Genomic DNA, 14,053 nt, shown 5'->3' on the forward strand with positions numbered 1-14,053 from the left:
TGATATTCTTGGTGGTGTTAATATTATCTAAATCTTAAGAAATTTCAAATGGATGTTTCTATCATGACGTTGTTAAATTATCATTATTTCTCATTGTACGGCCTAGTATGTCTTTATTAACTATTAAATGTTACTTATTACACTTCTTGAAATATACATTGTAAAAATGCGCATCATTCATTTCTGCAATTTTACTATTGCCATTATGTTAACGGTACAGTATGTTTGCACATATATATTAATTAAGTCTTAATAAATGTACATTCCTGATCAAAATTTACTTATTACACCACTCGAAATATACATTGCAAAAAAGTGCATTATTCATTATTGCAATTATACTCATTATTGCCATTAGAATACATTGACGGTACAGTGTGTTGGTAAATAGAAGATGTAAAATTTAAAAAGCAAATAAAATATCCCTTCTATTCTGTTCACATCACGGCATTTATGAAGGTGTTATTTTTTAAGCTCATGTAGAAAATCCAATCGAGCTCTTTTATGGTTTTTATTGCTACGCCAAAAACTCATTACTTCATAATTGCCATAAATATTAGACAGTTACATGGTAATACATTTCTTAAATTTGGCAGAAAAAACACCATTCAGAAGTTGAACATGACATTTTCAGAAAGATACCAAATCGTATCAGGTGGATTGAAATTTCTTTGTCACATATGTTGTAACGGCATGCAATAGTTCCAAACCGGAAGCATAGTTATTTTGCTGACTGCAAAGAGTGTTGTGTTTTCTTTATTCCTTCACCTGCTCAATTTACCATGTTCCGTATTTCTGAAATGTAAAGATCACTGATACACCTGTATTGTAAAAATTATATTCAACTTAGAATCAAATGTTTTTCCTTAAAGGCACATTATGCCTCAGAAATTAATATCTTTTTCCTACATTAGACAGTGCAAACATGAGTATTATAACGTTCAAATAAGACTTTAAAGCATGTTAGATGCTTATTAGCAAAATTAAGTATGGCTGAATGTGAAAATATTTGTTTTAAAGGTCGCAAACTGTAAACACAGTAGTATTTTAACTTCCACACAAAATACTAAATCACTAAAACTGTTTACGAAAAGCAAAAGATTATTCAGATAAATGACCAATAAATATAGGTTTTGAAACTATAATAATGTCGCCAAATTTAATATGATGCTCCGTATGCTAGCATTTAGTCTTCGTTGACGGGGCGGAAGGGAACCAGGACATCTTTGATCAATATTACTTGTCGAATCATTAAATTACAAGTTACAAAGCCTTAACCACGCCCACCATCAGAGAGGCGGTTGTCCCTCAACCGTTAAGAAAATACGCAAAACTCTGCGCACCGGTTACGCTCCGGTCATACGGTTACTGCAGAACCAGTGCTTAAAATCATTCGAACATTATGCAATTCGCACCAATATTTAGATAGACATATTCTCGGCACATATTGTCTTGAATTTATTTTAAGTATACCAATCAATTCAATTTTACTTGTTATCCAATTTATTTTGCTTTGACCAGACGTTTCAATCTTTGTTTCAATCCTTGTCGCAACAGACAAACATTTCAGAATTTCAGACATGGCATTACCTTGTGCATTAGGTTCTACTTTTCCACAAAAATATGTAACTTAATTATTAAACAACGAGCACATACCAAGAACATGGAGAAACAAGAACTGTCGGAGGACAGTAACGCTCGACTATTCGAAAAGTTGTCACAAGGGTGTTTCATTGAGTATAATAATGCTTACCTATATGAATACATAAAATTGTCCGAAAAGGTACAAACCCTTCAGTAGTTATGGAGATACCGTCTAACAAGCAAAAATTTACCTAGAATTTCTAAGTCAAAAAAGGGGCATAATTATGCAAAAAAGCAAATCAGAGTTATGGGACTTGTGCCATTCATCTTAGATAATCACAGAAAACAAGTGTGTGAAGTTTCAATCCATTCCCTTCAGTAGTTATGGAGATACCAGCTTACACGCAAAAACTTAACCAAGAATTTCTAAGTCGAAAAAGGGGCATAATTATGTAAAAAAGCAAATCAGAGTTATGGGACTTGTGCCAATCATCTTAGATAATCACAGGGAACAAGTGTGTGAAGTTTCAATCCATTCCCTTCAGTAGTTATGGAGAAACCGGCTTACACGCAAAAACTTAACCAAGAATTTCTTAGTCAAAGGGGCATAATTATGTAAAAAAGCAAATCAGAGTTATGGGACTTGTGCCAATCATCTTAGATAATCACAGAGAACAAGTGTGTGAAGTTTCAATCCATTCCCTTCAGTAGTTATGGAGATACCAGCTTACACGCAAAAACTTAACCAAGAATTTCTAAGTCGAAAAAGGGGCATAATTATGCAAAAAAGCAAATCAGAGTTATGGGACTTGTGCCAATCATCTTAGATAATCACAGAAAACAAGTGTGTGAAGTTTCAATCCATTCCCTTCAGTAGTTATGGAGATACCAGCTTACACGCAAAAACTTAACCAAGAATTTTTAAGTCAAAGGGGCATAATTATGTAAAAAAGCAAATCAGAGTTATGGGACTTGTGCCAATCATCTAAGATAATCACAGGAAACAAGTGTGTGAAGTTTCAATCCATTCCCTTCAGTAGTTATGGAGATACCGTCTAACAAGCAAAAATTTACCTAGAATTTCTAAGTCAAAAAAGGGGCATAATTATGCAAAAAAGCAAATCAGAGTTATGGGGCTTGTGTCAATCATCTTCGATAATCACAGAAAACAAGTGTGTGAAGTTTCAATCCATTCCCTTCAGTAGTTATGGAGATACCAGCTTACACGCAAAAACTTAACCAAGAATTTCTAAGTCGAAAAAGGGGCATAATTATGCAAAAAAGCAAATCAGAGTTATGGGACTTGTGCCAATCATCTTAGATAATCACAGAGAACAAGTGTGTGAAGTTTCAATCCATTCCCTTCAGTAGTTATGGAGATACCAGCTTACACGCAAAAACTTAACCAAGAATTTCTAAGTCAAAGGGGCATAATTATGTAAAAAAGCAAATCAGAGTTATGGGACTTGTGCCAATCATCTAAGATAATCACAGGAAACAAGTGTGTGAAGTTTCAATCCATTCCCTTCAGTAGTTATGGAGCTACCGTCTAACAAGCAAAAATTTACCTAGAGTTTCTAAGTCAAAAAAGGGGCATAATTATGCAAAAAAGCAAATCAGAGTTATGGGACTCTTGCCAATCATCTTCGATAATCACAGAAAACAAGTGTGTGAAGTTTCAATCCATTCCCTTCAGTAGTTATGGAGATACCAGCTTACACGCAAAAATTTAACCAAGAATTTCTAAGTAGAAAAAGGGGCATAATTATGTAAAAAAGCAAATCAGAGTTATGGGACTTGTGCCAATCATCTAAGATAATCACAGGGAACAAGTGTATGAAGTTTCAATCCATTTCCTTCAGTAGTTAAGGAGATACCAGCTTACATGCAAAAACATTTTTTTTTTTTTTTTTTTAAATTTTTTTACAAAATACAAAACATTTATGCATATACATACAATATATGAGATAAACGTATAAGGAGGAATAAGAGATTACTTTTTAGAATCTACAATAATTCAATAGTATTTAAACAGAGTTGACAAATTTTTAATACCAGACTTATTTTAGTATAACATAAGCCAAAGATTCATTTTCGGAAACTTTACTTTTTCAATATGACAGAACTTATTTGACATAAAGGAGAAATTCCAATTTTACATTGAACTTATATTGAAAAAAAAAATGTCATTAATTCAAGGGAAACAACTCCTACTATCTTAAAATTGATACCCATTTAAGAGTTGCACCTCTTGTCATGAATACTTTATGCATTTATATCATGAGAAAGATTAAAAAAGACCAAATGTCATTCAAGGTGTTTAAAAAAGAAAGATACAAAAAGGGCAGTGGGTGCAATACAGAGTGGATCAAGCCTAAATAAATGATCTTAAAACATTAGTCTCAATTAGGCAGCAAAGAAATATATTTTCCCCATAAATTGTCAAACTTTGAAACTTTATTTTGTTTTTTTGCACTAAATAATTATGTTCTCAAAAGAATAGCGACATAATTTTTAAAAAGTTGAACGCTTGGAACTGTGTTCTTTAATTTGCATCTATAAAGAGTATACTTTCCCAGCAGAATTAAATTCAATGTTGCATTATCTAAGTGTTTATTGCCTAGAATAATATCTGTTAAGGTCCACTGTGTGTTAACATCTGTACATTTTGAATTTATCCATGATTTTATATCTTCCCAAAAAGAAGAACTTGAATGGCAATCCCAAAATAAATGTTTTATAGTTTCAATATGATTGTTGCAAAAAGAACATGTATTAACATCTTTTATTCTCATTTTATGTAAAAGATAATTTGTTGCCAGTATCATGTGATTGACTTTATACTGAAACCATTGTAAATTTGAATCCTTTGTAATATTAAAAGGGAGCCTATAAATGCCATTCCAATTAAAATCATTATTTAAATTGAGTTCATCTTCCCATTTTCCCTTAGCAATAGATGATATATTTGCTCTAAGAATATAATCATAGATTTGTCTAAGTCCCTTCTTTTGACTATTTATTATCTTGATCATTAAAGGCTGAATAGGCATTTCCTCTTTCTGATGTAGATGTCTTAAAGACAGCTGATTTAAAAATCTCCTAATAGACTCTATAATGTTTTGATACTCTAAAAAATTGGTATTTATATCAAACTTAGTTAAAAATTCATCAAATGAAAGCAAATTCCCTCTATTGTCTAAGAAGTCATTAACCAATATAATACCACAATTAACATATCTTGAGAAACAAACAGAAGAACTACCTATTTTAAACATAGAATTATGCCAAACAGGAAGTGAGCAAAATTCACTCCAGTTCCTGGGGTACTGCTTATGTAACTGTATGAGCCAAGTAAAAACATCTTTCCAAAAATTATTTTGCACTGTCTGAAGTTTATTTATCAAAAATTGGTCTCCATATTTACTAATATTTGATATAAATGGGTATATTATTAACAAAATTAAAGTATTTGGTATTATACATTAAAATTCTTCTTATCCATGTCAATTTTAGAGACATTATAAAAGTTTCTAAGTTTATCACTCTAAAACCTCCATTTTCATAATTCTGAATAACAACATTTCTTTTAATTTTATCTGGTCCTGACTTCCATAAGAATTTAAAGAAGGAGTTTTGTATAGCTTTAATTGTTCCTATATCAGGATTTGGCAAGCTAAGAATAAGGTGATTTAATTTAGGTAATGCTAATGACTTGATAACAACATTCTTACCAATTGCATGCAAAAAACTTAACCAAGAATTTCTTAGTCGAAAAAGGGGCATAATTATGTAAAAAAGCAAATCAGAGTTATGGGACTTGTGCCAATCACCTTAGATAATCACAGGAAACAAGTGTGTGAAGTTTCAATCCATTCCCTTCAGTAGTTATGGAGATACCAGCTTACACGCAAAAACTTAACCAAGAATTTCTAAGTCGAAAAAGGGGCATAATTATGTAAAAAGGCAATCAGAGTTATGGGACTTGTGCCAATCATCTTAGATAATCACAGAGAACAAGTGTGTGAAGTTTCAATCCATTCCCTTCAGTAGTTATGGAGATACCAGCTTACACGCAAAAACTTAACCAAGTATTTCTAAGTCGTAAAAGGGACATAATTATGCAAAAAAGCAAAGCAGAGTTATGGGACTTGTGCCAATCATCTTAGATAATCACAGGGAACAAGTGTGTGAAGTTTCAATCCATTCCCTTCAGTAGTTATGGAGATACCAGCTTACACGCAAAAACTTAAGTCGAAAAAGGGGCATAATTATGTAAAAAAGCAAATCAGAGTTATAGGACTTGTGCCAATCATCTTAAATAATCACAGGGAACAAGTGTGTAAGTTTCAATCCATTCCCTTCAGTAGTTATGGAGAGACCAGCTTACATGCAAAAACAGGAACGCCGTCGCGGACAAATGGGTGACTGCATTAGCTCGATTATTGTGCTTTGGATATTCAACTGTAATAGAGAACGATTTTCAATGCTGATTGGCGGCGTCTTTGATGTGTAGCATCAACATTTAAATTGTATAATGTATAAAATATTCGCATCGCTTTGCGTTTCACTTGCAAAAGACAGCAGACGCATGGGTTGAACCACCAAATTTAAAAAAATGCACATAATAGAATTCAGGTATACAACAAACAAATAATTACGTCTTACTCAAATAGTGGTCATAAAGCTTTTATTCACTTAATTTACACAATCATATAGTTAAAATCAATGTCCCCCGGGGCGGGGCCAATTTTGACCCCAGGGCCTTTTATTTGAACAAACTTGGTAGACACCCACTAGAAGATGTTTCATGCTAAATATCTTAGCTATAGCTCTTTGGGTTCTTTAAAAGAAGATTTTTTAAGTTTTTTATATATGCATATAGGAAAAATCAATGACCCCCCTGGGGCGGGACCAATTTTGACCCCAGGGCTTTTATTTGAACAAGGTTGGTAGACACTAAATAGAAGATGTTTCATGCCAAATATCTAAGCTCTAGCTCTTTGGGTTTTTTAGAAGAAGATATTAAAAGTTTTTTCCTTTGGTTGCCATGGCAACCAGAGTTCTGCATGGAATAAAATTCTTTGAACAATTTTCAAAGGTGACCATCAAAGGAACATTCCTGTGAAGTTTGGATGAAATTGGCTTAGAGGTTTATGAGGAGATGTCATTTAAAGTAAGTTAACGGACGCCGGACGGACGCCGGACAAAAAGCGATCACAAAAGCTCACCCTGTCACAAAGTGACAGGTGAGCTAAAAATTTATCAAACCCGAACACGAAACAATTTTCACAATGCCGTATTGTTTCAGGACCAAATGAATACACGTCTCATTCAAGAGCTATAAACAAGCCTCAACGCTGCACGCCTCAAGATGAACCAAAACTATTTCAAGAAAAACAAACTTAAGAAAAATGTACTCAGATTTTAAGAGAAGTAAAAAGATTTAAGATTCAAATAATTATTTATGTGCTAAATGTCTTTAACGACCGAAGTCGCAGTACTTATTAGCATATTTCTACTGCGTGACTAACGCAGTAATGGCTATTATTGTATATTTTGGCCTTTTTTGGTAATTCTAGTAGACTGTAAATGCTGGTTGTAATATGTAAATTACTTTCCTTGTTCACTACACTATCTTTTTCTTTTAGATACATTTTCAAAATTTACATGAAGAATGAGCATGAATCTGGAGGCATGCTGCTTTAACCTGCGGAAATTATTAAATGGACTTTTCCACATTTTATTTAAGGAACAGTCCATTATAAATCATTATAACTAATTATCACATGAAAATGAAAATTGGAAGCTAGCAAACAGTAAAGAGGCTGGTCAAACTGCACAAAAGTGCAGGCTGGCCTGGCTCTATTCTGGAGGCAAAGACTATGAAGTTCGCTTTCAGCAGGCTAAGAAACAAATCTATACATATATTCATAAAATATACTATTACCTCATCTTAATCAGTAGGTTCCAGTTCTGTGATAATGATGTAACATGCCAAGATCAGTTTGCCGGCGCTAATTTCATATCTTTCGTTCTTTCTTGATTTCAAATCCTGAAACTGAAATATAGAAAATATATAGATAGAAAATTAAGATGTTATCGGAGTGCCACAATCAAAGTCACCAGTTCATTATAATATACACATTATGCATTAGAAATAATTATGATATTTTATAGAATAATTATAATAGGAGATATTTTTATCTCCCTTATTTGTAATACATTCATAATTATCTCCCTTCCTTCGGCACAATCACTAATGAAGTGCCGATATTTTTACCTATTCGTGAATTAAGTTATTGAATGTATATTGTTTTTGTATTTAGATTGTAATACTTTAAGGAAGCGAGTGATCTCGGAAAGAATAGTTCTTTATATTTTGTTAAGTTCATTTTTTTTTCTAGAAAAGCAGCAATAATTTCAAAAAGTCATGTTTCCATCTGAAATTAACATGCTTTCAAAATACAAACATTGTACCAAATTAAAAGTTGTCATTATTAATGAACTATAATCAGTACTTTCTGATTATTTTGTGTGGTATAATATGTTGATAAATTCTCAGCCTTTTAGTGCCAACATAATATACATGTACCCGTGCGACCAGTGCAGACCAAAATAAGTCGGCATATCCTTGACTTCTGCTTATGATCTGCACTATACGATATTAAGTCAGTACATATTTTGAAATTTTCCCTTAAAATGAGTAATGGTTTTGTCCAGATTTGAAGATGGGCAAGTCCATTTAAAATATTTTGCAGAGTTAAAGGTGTAATCAGCGACTCACAAACCCTTATCTGTAAAATGTATTGTTCTATGTTTAGCTAAAATTTGTATTTCTTTAAAATATCTTACCTCATCTACTGAACGTCAGGGGAAGTAACTGAGATCACAAAATCGAGTAGGAGACACACCGGAGGTCGAAAATTTCCACTTTAAAATTTATTGTCGTCTGCTACCTGTGGATACACTATTGGTAACATGGTACATTTTTTAGCATTTTAAAAATAATTGTTACTAAGATTATAAGTTATTTGTTTAAATTACTGAAATGTTCTTAATGACCCATAACTCAACAGTATTATGCTCATTTGATAAGAATATATTGTAAACTTAAATTATTATTTTTAACATGACTGCTTTAAATCAAGTTAACTAAGTGGCATACATGTAATTATACTGTGATATTCTTAGTTGACACTTAACACTTTGAAGCAAGAAAGAAAACAACACATGAAACTTAGGGTACAAAAATTGTCATATATGTATTACACAAGGAAACAACAACATATTTAGTCAAAATCAGTTTAAATGAGCCAGACGTAGACCATATGTCGGCAATTTTGAAAACAGTATGTCATCATTTAAATCGCAGTAATGGTGTTTTATTTCAGTTTTTTCATGTTTCAGTCAAAATTTCGAAATGTTATTTTGCATGATTTTAAATGTTAAAAGTATGTTTACATTATAACTCAAAATTTATTTTTTCAACGAACAAGAACATTTAGAAAATAATGATTGTTTCAGACGTATGCACAAATGTAACGGACTATTGTTGCTTTTTGCAAAAGTTTGTAAATTGTTGTTCTGTTTTACGTTAAAAATCTATAGATTTAAAATATTTTGCACAAACACTTTGTTGTTCAGGTGTTTCAATAAAATATGTCAATTCTGACCAATTTTAACACTGGTCACATGAAAATATGCCATTACCGTGAAATAAGTGATGACGCGGAATTAGTGATGTTGAGTATAAATCAAATTCTAGTATAAAGTTAATGGTGTTTAGATTATGTTCCCCGTTACACAATCATAATGAATTCTGAGGTAGGAAGTTACATTCAAAACATGCAAAACGAAGTGTTTTACAAGAACAGACGACCAAGTGACTAAAATAGCCCTTACTCGCTTTTCAAACAGTTGGGCTAAAAATGGTTCATTATGAAACATTAGACAATAATGATATGTCAACATAATTATTACATTGACACGAAAGTTTATTTTTCAAAAAGTAAATAAGACATACATTACAAAGTTATGATTTCCTCTGCTGAAAGCGAGTCCAGTATAGAGCTAGGCCGGCAGTCTGATATGGTGCATGATTGCATCTGTGCGACAACTGTCGTCTGCTAGGATTCTTCCCTCCATTTCTTGCTTTACATCTGCTCAATGATCAATAAACATTTTTTTTACCATCAATCGAACAATAGTATGAAATATATAGTGGTAATATTTAGAAAATAGAATTTTATCTAGTTTTGTCTTTCAAAAGTAATCCAGTGATGTTTTCTTACGCCATCTGAAAACAAACGAAAAACCAAAGAACAATATTATTATTATACTAGTCTAAAATGTCGCATTCTGCATCTAAAAATATCAGTATATATAATTGTTAAAATTGTCGCATTCAACACCCAAATATCATTATTAGAAATGTCACGTTCTAAATCTTAAAGCATCAATGTTATCTTTAATATATTGTCGCATTCTCCACCTATATATTAATATAATTATCAAAAATATCATATTGCTCATATTAAACATCAATATAATTATACAAAATTCGGTATTGTATAGCTAAAATTCTATATAACTATTATGTGTCTCCCATTTCTAATGAAATTGATATAACTATTTGAAATGATGAATACTAATAATTCGACTAGTATAACAAAATCCAAAATTTTCAAATCGATCACAATGTATCAGCAAAGAATCAACTGTCTTATCGACCACCAATTCCCAAATGATTCAGAAATAAGGCCTAAATTTTCGACAAAGAAAAACTACCATAACACACAAATGACATTAACAACTCCAACAAAGACAAAGAACAAGAGCTGTCCGTAAGACAGCGCGCTCGACTTTTTTATTGCTTGCCAATAAAAAAAGTTTTTGCAGTAAAAGGCAATACAAGAATCTCTGTATTTTTAAAGTGAACTAGTTGTTTGATACCCTTGAATATTACAGCAATGTTTATATGACATAATTTATGGTAAAGTGAACAAGTGGATAGGAATGAATTTTTTTAGATTTTTTAAGTTTTTTAGTGCTTGCCTATAATACAAAACATTGACAGTTAAGGGCCATAATTCAAATAAAATTTTTGACAGAATTACCTTCTCCTGGACATGTTTGGGAATCATGATTGTAAACAAGTATTCCAACTTTCAAATTAATATCTCAAACAGTTCAGTCAAAAAGTGGACTGGTACTAAAAACTTAACCAAGATTCTAAGTCGATAAAAAGGCCTTAATTTTTAAAACAAATCCTTGACAGAGTTACCTTCTCTTGCGTACAGATGGGGGTAATGATGTGAAATAGCATTAAAAGTTTCAAAGCAATATCTCAAAGGGTTAAGGCAATAAGTGGATTTTACCCATATTCAATGTATTTTCTAAGTCAAAAAGGGGCATAATTCTGTCAAAAACCTTGACAGAGTTATGTCCTCTTGTCTGTTGATGAAGGTCGTGATGGTAAACAAGTATGGTCAGTTTCAAAGCAATACCTCCAATGGTTTTGAAATAAAGTGAGGTGGTACAAAAAACTTAACCAAGCTCAATACACTTTCTAAGTCAAAAAAGGGCCATAATTCTGTCAAAAACCTTGACAGAGTTATGTACTCTTGTCTGTAGATGGAGGTTATGATGGTGAACAAGTATGGTAAGTTTCAAAGCCATACTTGTAATACTTCTGAAATAAAGTGGGGTGGTACGAAAAACTTAACCAAGGTGTGACGCCGACGCCGACGCCGACGCCGACGCCGACGCCGGGGCGAGTAGGATAGCTCCCCTTTTCATAGAAAAGTCGAGCTAAAAACTACCATAACGCACATAAACAACTCCCACAAAGAGACAAACTAAAACACCGAACCCAAATCGAATAACCCCAATCACACACCAACTCCAAAAATTTGAGGAAGAAACCAAAACAACCAAAATTGATATAAACAATGCACACAAAATATCGTCAATATACATAAACATAAAACATAGTTTTCAATTTTGACAGAAAAATCTAAAATAAAATTTTGTAATTCTACGGACATAATACCATTTACATGCATATATGTATATCAAATTTCTTATAATGTCAAATTTTTTCAAATGTAAATTGAATTAAGTAAGTATGCTGTTTTTACGTTGCATAATGTGTGCTGTCCTTGTACCACAAGCATGGTCCGATATAGTATGATTACTTGCAAGTTCATTGGTTCCTTTTGAAATTTCATCTTCTGAAACTGATAAAACTTACGCTGAAAAGTTAAAACTCATTTGTCTAAAAATAACTAGTTCTACAAAAAGCTAGTTTCTATAAATAACTAGATTTAAATGATGATTGCTCACTACCTTGAACGACGTCATTTCATCATCATTGTTACACCCGTGGACGTCCTCATAAACATGACCATAAATAACAACATTGTCATTTTTACATATCGCACGTCAATCATCCGTGTCAATTCTTTGATAGATCTCATATGCCAACTATCAATTATTCATATCTGTATTTTGTTTTATATCATAAGCCAATTAACATTATGTAATTATGCATACGATTTATATTTAACTCCTACACTGCTGAAACCAGTAATCTGCCCTTTGCTACCACTTTAATTTAGTATAGATGGCTACAATGGTAAGTAAATATGAATAATGATCATAATGGTAAAAAATACCGTTAACTATGATCGAAACGTCACATGAAAAATTAAAAGTTTAACATGTATAATTCTTATGATAAACGCTAATTTATAATTAAAGTCCTTATTCATGGAAAATTTAACTTTGTGTCAAACAAATTGTACCCACGAAAAATATTTGATAATTTACAAATATGTGATAAATAACATTTCCCGGATTTTCTGTGAAATATTTACATTTTTTCCTTAAAAAAAAACAGTGACGCTTTCCCGATTTTCATGTGTAATAATATTACGTTTCGGCTATGTAGTTTTAATAAAATATAAAATAACTTACATTTTTTATTGATACTTAGTTTTTCGACGTCCTAAAATAAAAGAAACAATTCCAAACCTCCCATACGTTCGTTTCCGTCACATCCCTCTCACAAACTTCACGCAAATGTAGCTAACAGTAAAGTGCATGGAAAATCACTCGACCACGAATCTTGAGCGCTCGGGGACAATCACTGATTGATTCTCACCAAAAAACTTTACTAAACACATCCGTTAAAGACGAGCAAAACATTTTCCGATCTCTTTTCAGTCACACGATTCAATTTGCTATGTATTTATATAAAACTATTGTTCCCCGCCTGGATTATTCGGAAGGACCAAAATGGCACACCATCACGTGACATGCGCGAAGCAGTTTTTATTCGTCATTCGAGCATTAAGTTCTATGACACTTAATTAACTTCTGACTACATGTAATTTGTAGTTTTTATTTATACAAGCACTTTAGCTATTATCGTCCGCTGGCGTAGTAATATTCAAATCGCGTAAAGCAATAATATACATACAATTTTAAAAGACGACCGCAAAATTTAGTAAATAATTGGCCAGTCAATTTTAAAATAGATAGGGAACTATGATTTTGGGAGTTACTGCGAAGTCTTGGAACTATTTTCATTAACGGCATAACATTTTCAGTAATGTGTTGTTAATGTTTCTTGTTGTTTTTTTTTCGTTTTATATAAGGGCATATTTTCCGATTTATGTTCCGTGTATTTTTATGTAAATGCATATTACATGATATCCCCACATAGGTTCATATCGTGGTTAAATTATTAGGCATATGAAAAACCATTATTATTACATAGACCGCGGTGCGGGAGTGTAATCAAGCCATTTAATAAAAACGATATTACACCAGTTTAATACCTATGTTACTATATATAGTAACAAAATTTAGGGCATTTCAAGGCCATTATGGCAAGATCACGGTCATAATGCAATTTCGGCCGCCTTGCTACTCGGCATTATTTTTCCATAATGGGCGAGTGAATGAGCGAACGTGCAAAATGACGTAATCAACTCTCAGTGACGTTCAAGATGGCTGCTGAACTGATTGAATGAACTGTAGTCACTTGCACACAAAATATTTTAAAGTTTTTAAAAATGACATAATTAATCGCAATCAGCAAAGCTTAAAATTGAAGATTTTAAACTCAAGACAAAACATGACCCTCAGAAATTCCAAAAATGATTTCAGATTGACAGTAGAAAAAAAAGATCGGATCGGTGGCATTTAGACCTAAACACCAGTCTTGAAAGCACAAAAGTTCATAAAAAACTGGCACTAGATCTAAATGTTGTTCTCACAAAAAATGTACAGAGTACTCTATTTATCGATAAAAAAAACAACAATAAAACACAAATTTTCTATGGGGCGTCCGTTGCCGAGTGGTTAAGGTCGTTGACTTCAAACCACTTGCCCCTCACCGCTGTGGGTTCTCGAATCCCAACAGGGACTAGGTTCTTTCATGTGAGGAAGCTATCCAGCT

The 14,053-nt window shown here is 32.4% G+C and overlaps 1 long non-coding RNA gene across 3 annotated transcripts; it reads right to left on the minus strand.

Annotated features, from left to right (window-relative positions):
- Positions 1-497: 497 nt before the first annotated feature.
- Positions 498-13,339, minus strand: LOC132743308 (uncharacterized). 3 transcript variants are annotated; one of them, XR_009627557.1, is made up of 5 exons: positions 12,565-13,339; positions 9,616-9,746; positions 8,440-8,554; positions 7,535-7,645; positions 498-795 (listed from the first exon to the last, which is right to left on the minus strand). It is a non-coding gene; the product is annotated as an uncharacterized LOC132743308 (long non-coding RNA). The 3 variants fall into 3 exon arrangements; XR_009627555.1 differs by having other exon boundaries at positions 11,727-13,339; XR_009627556.1 differs by having other exon boundaries at positions 9,611-9,746; positions 11,727-13,339.
- Between the last annotated feature and the right edge of the window lie 714 nt (positions 13,340-14,053).

The sequence above is a fragment of the Ruditapes philippinarum genome, unplaced genomic scaffold (genome assembly GCF_026571515.1).
Source record: "Ruditapes philippinarum isolate M1 unplaced genomic scaffold, ASM2657151v2 ctg547_1_1_1_1, whole genome shotgun sequence".
Taxonomy (NCBI): Eukaryota; Metazoa; Mollusca; class Bivalvia; order Venerida; family Veneridae; genus Ruditapes; species Ruditapes philippinarum.